This window comes from Alexandromys fortis, unplaced genomic scaffold (genome assembly GCF_014885135.2).
Source record: "Alexandromys fortis isolate MF-2015 unplaced genomic scaffold, M_Fortis_MF-2015_v1.1 scaffold_4, whole genome shotgun sequence".
Classification (NCBI taxonomy): domain Eukaryota; kingdom Metazoa; phylum Chordata; class Mammalia; order Rodentia; family Cricetidae; genus Alexandromys; species Alexandromys fortis.
Window position 1 is genome coordinate 19177524 of NW_026067944.1, and position 8530 is coordinate 19186053.

The 8530-nt window shown below is 40.5% G+C and overlaps 2 pseudogenes; both read left to right on the forward strand.

Annotated features, from left to right (window-relative positions):
• The first annotated feature begins 2616 nt into the window (after positions 1–2616).
• LOC126505831 (DNA mismatch repair protein Msh2-like) lies at positions 2617–4466 on the forward strand (annotated as a pseudogene).
• A 174-nt stretch (positions 4467–4640) lies between these two features.
• LOC126505832 (SH2B adapter protein 1-like) lies at positions 4641–6514 on the forward strand (annotated as a pseudogene).
• The last annotated feature ends 2016 nt before the right edge of the window (positions 6515–8530 follow it).

Consider the following 8530-nt stretch of genomic DNA (forward strand, 5'->3'; position numbering starts at 1 on the left):
GGGAAATGGGAGGCTGGGAGGAGGCGGAATCTTTTTTTTTTCTTATTCTCAATAAAATAATAAAATGGAAAAAAAAAAAAAAGATGGTGATCATTGGTTTTGAAGCAAAATTTCATAAGGAAAAATTCTGTAATATATAAAATGATACTACTGTTTAGGAATGAATGACAATCTACCTAATGTAAAAAGGTAATAAAGAAAATAAAAGCTAGGGTCTGGAGAGATGTCTTATCTGTTTAGAGCATTGATTGCTCTTTCAAAAGACCCACGTTAAATACCCAGCCACAATATGGCAGCCCACAACTATCTGTAACTCCAAGATATGACACCCTCACACAGAAATACATGTAGGCATACTACAATGCAAATAAAAAATAAATAAATCACTCTTTTTTTAAAAAAAAGAAAGAAAATTGAAACCATTAAAAATAACACTATATTATGGATATTTAAATATTCTATAAAGTGAAAAGTAGTAATAGCATTTTTTAGATGCTATAGATTTTTTAAAATGAAAACTCTGTTTCATTTTTAAAACATCAGAGTGTTCTAAATGTTTGTTTTGAATAGAATGTACTGCATATTCTCTCAAGTGAAGTGTCTTCATTATACCCTTCCCTCAAGGTCCAGGGAGTAGTGGACAGGGGATCTCATACTTAACCAAGAAGTTATTTTAAACTGACATCCACTGACAAAGAAAAACTTAGTTTACTACAATGTAATCTCACTGGGTATATTCAGCATATGTAAAGGTAGACCTTATATCCAACAATAAAATCCAATAGAAAATGAACTCATTGCATTTTATCTATACATATTGTCTCAGTGTCTCTATGCTTAGAAATTTCTGTCTCTCAGACCTTTTGCTTGTGTGCTATGGTTACTGATTTTATTTTTATAGGTATTGCACGTATGAGTGTTTCCTATGGTTTTTCTTTATTTTACTAGTATTGTGCTTGATGTTTGTGTGTTTGTTTGTTTCCATGGCTGGTTATTTCCTAATGAAAGAGAATAAAGAAGACCTGGGGTTGGATGAGTAGTGGTGTAGAGAAGATCTTGGAGGAGTTGGGGGCAGAGAAAACATGATTAAAATAATAATTTTTAATATAAGGGTTTTCCTAATAAAATAATATTTTTTTAAAAAATTGTAAGTTTTAAACATTCATTATGTAAAGTATCCCACAAAATTCAATTTTGTGAAGTGAGTTTTTTTTTTAATTTTTTTTTTATTTCAGTATGGCAAGCTGGCTGGCCTAGAACTCTCTTTGTAGATCAGACATCTCAAATTCAAAAAGATCTATGTGTCTCTGCCTTCAGAGACCTGTGATTGTTAGGTTCAAAGCAGTCCCAGAATGGCAGTGTTGATGACAATGTCCTCCACAGGGTGACTTTGGCCAGATAAATAGAAGGATTGTTGTTATAGGAGAAGCAGGCCATGTCCTGCCACCCGGCAATCTTATATCAGAAATAATCACATGGAAATTGTATTAATTAAATTACTGCCTGACCCATTATCTCTATACTCTTATTGGCTAACTCTCACATCTTGATTAACCCATTTTTATTCATCTGTGGTGTGGCTTACCAGGAAAGATTCAGCATGTCTGACTCTGGTGACTCCATGGCGGCTCTCCCTGCCTGACTTCCTCCTCCCAGCATTCAGTTCTCTCTTCCCCGCCCACCTAAGTTTCTGCCCTATCAAAAGGCCAAGGCAGTTTCTTTATTTGACCAATGAAAGCAAAACATAGAAAGAAGAACCTTCTACACCAGATTGTAATTGTGCAAACTGTAGAGATCTCTCTAACAGCATTCCTCTGACTCAAAGTTAAACTACCTCAAACAAGAGTATATAGTTCCTGATCACTGATATCAGCTCAAAACCCCAGCCTGATTACTGTCATATGCATCTGCTTGCTTTTCCACCATTTTGATCTTCTCTGTGCTTTCAGGAGAAAGCCCTGGCAGTTTCATCACCAATAAACCTTTCCTTCTGGCCATGAAGGAGTCTAGGTCAGAGTTTTCACTGTATACTCACTTGACAGGATTAAATTAGTGAGGCCAGGTTTAAGGTAAAATATTTTAATTAATAAACTTGGTGACATATAATGAAAATATTAATGCTTAAATATTTTACACAAATTTTTTTCCAGTAAATTCATTCCTATATATTTACATCTTAAGGTTATTAGTGGTGTTATGTGTTTCATATTCCAAGTGTATAAAGAAACAACAATTTCTTGCTTTCATGGAAATAATATATTTTAGTTTATTCAGATAATTTCATACACTAGTAGCTAACAATTTTTAAAATCTTACAAAATACTATATTTATAAACTAAAGTAACAAAATGTTAGTGCTATGTTTTTTTTTTTACAAACTATATGACTTTATTTATAAAATTAGCCATATTGCTTAAAGTTGCCCATGCCTGTTAGACCCAATTACAGATCTCAACTTGAGAATATTTTAAGACATTTTCAGGTAAAGTATCACTAAAAACTACTGGGTACACCGCTCTCCCATTCCCCGATGGTGAGCATGGCAGAGCCACACATGGCGAGCTCATCCTTTGCCCTCTCCCCTCTCCGTGTCGCTGGCGCTTTCTCATGTGACCTTTACTCGATTCCATCCAGAGAAAGCTGGGACTGTGTGAGTTCCCTGATCATGACCAGTTCTCCAACCTCGAGGCCCTTCTGATTCAGATTGGACCAAAGGAATGCGTTTTACCTGGAGGAGAGACTGCCGGCGACATGGGGAATCTGAGGCAGGTTATTCAGAGAGGAAGGGATTCTGATCACAGAAAGAAAGAGAGCTGACTTTTCCTCTAAAGACATATGCCAGGATCTCAACCGGTTATTAAAAGGCAAGAAAGGAGAACAGATAAATAGCGCTGTCTTACCAGAGATGGAGAATCAGGTTGCAGTTTCATCATTATCTGCAGTGATCAAGTTTTTAGAACTCTTGTCAGATGATTCAAATTTTGGACAGTTTGAACTGACAACTTTTGACTTGAACCAATACATGAAATTGGACATGGCAGCAGTTAGAGCCCTCAGCCTTTTCCAGGGTTCTGTTGAAGATACCACTGGCTCTGTCTCTGGCTGCATTACTGAATAAGTGCAAAACTGCTCAAGGACAAAGATTGGTCAACCAGTGGGTTAAACAGCCTCTCATGGACAAGAACAGAATAGAAGAGAGATTAAATTTAGTGGAAGCTTTTGTAGAAGATTCAGAACTGAGGCAGACTTTACAGGAGGATTTACTTCGTCGATTTCCAGATCTTAACCACTTGCCAAGAAATTTCAGAGACAAGCAGCGAACTTAGAAGACTGTTACCGAATATATCAGGGTGTGAACCAGCTCCCCAGTGTCCTACAGGCTCTGAAGAAATACCAAGGAAGACACCAGGCGTTGTTGTCGGCAGTTTTTGTGACTCCTCTTACTGTTCTTCGCTCTGATTTTTCAAAATTTCAAGAAATGATAGTGCTATGGTTTTACATATCATTTTCTTTCATTTTTAACTATATTAATTATTTGATCTTTTGAGACAGGGCAATAGCGTAAGCACAACCTAGTGCATGCAAATTTACAATGAATAAGCAAAAATGACCAAAAACATGGTAACTAATGATGCATACTTCCAGCCAATCACAGCACGCCAGAAGGAACAGCCACATTCAAAGGGACCAACCAAAAACATTCCTGGGGCAGCTTAATTTCCTAAACCCCAAAAACCTCCTGCCCCCGACCCTTTTAAGATAAAGAGCTTCTGTATTGGAATCTCCCAGCCTCTATGTCTATGTCATTGCCTCAGCGTCTTCTACACTGACCCCCCCCCCCCCCCCCCCCCCCCCCCCCCCCCCCCCCCCCCCCCCCCGCCAGCTTCTCTCCCCCACAAACGGGGATCACACAACAACAATAAGCCCGCAACAATGAACATCCAATGTAGATGGACCTTTTCCTTCTACTTGATTTTGATTCCTCTTACTCTCTTTTAGGAATTTTTTGCTTGCTGGCCCCCCACTGATGTCCCTGTTCCGAATCCCTGCAGACATCTTGAGATTGCCCCTTTCGACTGTTTTCGGTGAATTGACCCCTATTTTTGTTTTCTAAGCCCTTGGAGAGTTGAGGACTTCTTTCCTTTCCCCTGTTTGTCTACCTGGTTAGGAACTCTCCATTGTGACTTCATTCCTACCAGTACATCCACATAAGAGCTGACCACCCAGGAGTTAGAATCAACAAAGGATCCTCCAACAGTCCTTTTCTCTAGAGACACTGTGTGAGCAGGGGGCTGTTGCCTAACAAACAGCAGAAGTCCCTCACTGTAAGCAACACACTCAGTCGTGAACATTACGTTCCCTTCCCCTTTCCTCCTTGTCTTTGCCCCAGGGCCGCTCTCCAGGATTGTCTGAAAATTCTCTTGCTTTGTGAAGAGTCCAGACCTCTTCAGAGTGTGGACTTTTAGACCTTTTCTCTCCCTTGAAAAGCCAAAGAAGTGACCACCAGTTAAGAGCCATTTTTTAGGGTGGTGACTTGTCTCTTAATTCATGGGAAGGCTTTGGCTGTTTCACTATGGTTGTGTCTTCTGGTCATTTTCTTCTTTGCTGCCCATCCTCATAGTCTCCTCCTGGGGCCCATCATGAATGGTGCCCATTCTCTGAAGTATAGGACGTTCCCTTCTCTACTAGCATTGCCACCACCCACTTCCTGAAGTTGGCAAGAGTTCTGTGAGTCCCAAGTGAGGGCTGCTGCCCTGGGCTTTGCCACCATTTTCATTTTTACCTGGTCTCCCACCCACAATATGCGGAGCCTGGAGCAGAAGCTGCCTTTTCCTACGATTTTGCTTAGCTGTTCCTGTAGCACTTCAAAGATGAGGTGGCCTGGGCCTTGGGCCCACTCTCCCTACCTGTACTGGCCCCACTGAGACCTGGTGTGGAGATTGCACCACCACAAGACTTGTCATTTTACAGCTGCAGGGTGGGAAGACCCTGGATGTCTTAGACCCATCTCTGTCTAGCTGGCCCCTTCCTTTCCCAGTCTCTTCCTCTTCTACAACATCCTCAAAGCTGAAGCTCATGAAATGCTTTTCCCTTTGTTCAGTGGGTTGCTCAGTCAGAGGTTCAGTAAGAGGCATCCGGCAGTGGCAAGGGGGCGTTGATTCTTCCAACCGAGCTGGACCTCTGAAGACCACACCGGGACCTTCAGTCCTAGGTGAAAACAGCAACTCCATCCCCTTTGGTGGTGCTGGGACAGTTGGTAGGGGATTGGCTAGTGATGGCACATCCCCTGGGGAGAGATGGACTCATGACTTTGAGGCTGAGATTGAGTCAATGAGGGGAAACCTTGAAAGATGGAGCAGGGAGGGTACAAAGAGAAGAGCTGCTCAGTTTTTTTGGGTGCTGAAGAAGCTGCCCCACCACCAGCAGGTGTGGGGTGTTGTCACACACCGCTGCACCCCCATGTCTGCGCTCTGTGTGCTATTACCCAGTTCGTGAGTTTCGGGCAAGGGAGCTGGATGTTTAGAATACACACACACACACACACACACACACACACACACACACACAGAGACAACGACACGGGTCATCCTTGAATTCCCCAAGAATGCCCCCTTTATTGTGTTCAGGGGCAGATTATATAGAGATAGCCACGCCCCAGCCAAACCCACCAGAAACCACTCTCCTGCCATCAGGAACTCCTGAAGGTCTCGTGCTCAGAGCAGCTGTAGGCACTCAGATCAGGGGATTACAAGAAATTCAGGATCAAGGGTCTCATTGCTCCCAACAGGTTGTGGAGGAGAGGCAGTAAGGCTAACCTCAGGGGAAGTTGGGCAGTCTCCAGGACAGAAGTGTTGCCTTCTCGGAGTGAAGAAGGAACACTAAGAAGTCACTTGGAGATCTTTGTGCCATCCAATGCATCCCATCCCTGACTCAGCATTTCCTGCTCTAGAGATGACTGACAGGGAGGACACATTTGAGGTAGAAGTCCCTTCAGAGGACATTCTGGAGACAACTGATGCATGTCATATGAAGGCCTAGGTATCTGACTTCCAGGAGGGCCTAACGCCAGGACTCTGCTCTGCTATCAGCCCCTGTCCCATGACCCTTTCCCTGGCCCCTGAAAACCTAGACAACAATGAGAACCCTAAGAGAGACATACATAGATCTGATCTACATGGGAAGCAGAGAAAGACAAGATCTCCTGAGTAAATTAGGAAACCTTGAGAGAGGGTTAAAGGGGAGGGGGAAAGCAGGAAGAGGAGCAGAGAAAAATGTAGAGCTCAATAAAAATCATTATATATATGTATATATATGAGCATTAAGAGAAAAAATATCAACATTGGCTATTGTTTTTGGTTTAGCTTTATCTAACTAATCTATATACATCTTTCTAAAGACCTTCTGAATGATCCTCTTCCCTCAGAGTAAAGACAGTCACTCATCACATATCTGGACCACTTCTTTGCTTAACATGTATTTTTAGATAAATCACCAGTGTTTAATTGATGCTTAATGAATGATGGTATGTTATTTGAGAAAGAATTGAATTGAAAAGAAATTTGTTCACCATTCATCAAGATATTAAAGTGTCACAGACACAGAGAAAACTTCTTTCCAAATTTTTCAAGGTATTTCAAAGAATTGGATGAAGGTTCTAGAATTATTTTGATCACCTCTTCATCTACCTTTGCAATTAGAAGAATGATTTTGGAAAGAATTAGGCTGGTCTAACAGATTGGCTGTAGCAGATGCTTTTCTATTGTTTGTGACCTTACTTGTGTTGAGAAACTAGTTAAACTTTAGTACGAGGAACTTTTTTTCTTTATGTTGAGAGGACCCTAAGTCCAAACAGACATTTACTGGTTGCTAGAGACATGTGAGTACTAGTTATAACATCTTTACAGATATCTTGCTATGCTGGTTGTTGTCCTTATACATAGGTGTTACAACTGGTTAGTAATGTTTAAGAAAATCCATCCCTTGGTAGCTTACACTCACATTGTGGGTGCTGAGAATTGAAAATAGGTCCTCAGCCAGTGCTCTTAACCAGAGCCTACTGTCTTAGCCCATGTTTGTACAGTTATAATAGTTAAAAGGTAAAAGATTAAAAGGTTACAAATAAAATATTATTAATGTAAGTTTTCATGTTTATAAAATTTGTTTGGAATAATGATTCATTGACACAGAATCAGAACAAATTATTTTCATATTTTCTGTGAATGTAATAGCTGTGAAACGGACTGTACAGTGCTCATAAATGATTAAGAAATGGACATGTTTGCATATAAACTTACAAACCAAACAGATAGTAAATAGTGTTTTTTTCCTAAAAATTTTCATGACAAAAGGCTGAAAACCTGTGTTTACAAATATTACTCTATTGAACCATATCTGCAACCATGAGGTGAGAAAAATCACTGTAATATAGTTCTCTGCAACAAGGTAGAAAATGTTGTTTAATGTTTTACAAGCAGAAGCAAATTAGGACTCTCCATGCAGCAAGTTGTAGTAGTTCTTGATCAGAGTCTGGAGTATATTTACTCAGTGTGGGTGTGTAAATAAAATAACCCTCCAGGCTCATGTGTTGGAATAACTGATCTCCATTTGGTAGAAATGTTTGGAAGAATAAGGAAGTGTGATATTGTTAGAGGAGGTGTACTCAGCTCTGGTCCTTGAGGCTTCAAATGGCTGCAACTATCTCAGTGTGTGTGCTCCCTTTATCCTGTGTTTGAATCAGGAATAGAGCTTTCAGCTACTGCTCCAGTGCCATGCCTGCCTTCCAGTTACTATAATCCTTATAATGATGGTTAAAGATACCGATTCTTCAGAAAATGAAGCCCAAATAAACCATTCCTTTCCACTTTGACTATATATATATATATACATATATATACATATATATAATTTAAATGATATATATACACATATCATTTAATTTTGATCATATACTATACTGTAGTAGGAGCTGTGGGCCTCCTTCCACAGCCTGGCTCCTGGCCGCCTAGCTAGCTTATGCCCCAAAATAACAACACACAAATTGTATTCTTTTAAACACTGCTTGGCCCATTATATCTAGCCTCTTCTTGGCTAACTCTTGCACCTGGACTAGCCCATTTCTAATAATGTATGTAGCACCCCAAGGCGCACTTACCAGGATGATTCTAGCCTACGTCCATCCTGGGTCGGAGCTTCATCGCATCTGCTCCAGAGAGCTCACTTCCTCTTCCCTCCAGCATTCTGTTCTGTTTACTCCACCCACCTAAAGGCTGGGCCTATTTAATGGGACAAGGCAGTTTTTTTATTAGCCAGTGACCTTCCTCCATTACTGTACTATACATTTGGTTCATGGTCACAAGATCGAGAAATGTGCTGAGAATTGACAAAGATAAATGTAAAGGCAATTGAATAAGAAAAACATTGAAGATAATTGGAAGTTACCAAATGCATGTTTGGTAGTGTAGAGTATGGCTTGAATACAAGATTCAATAACTAAGACTTCTTTTGTGTTTGCATATTTGTTTACTGGCTG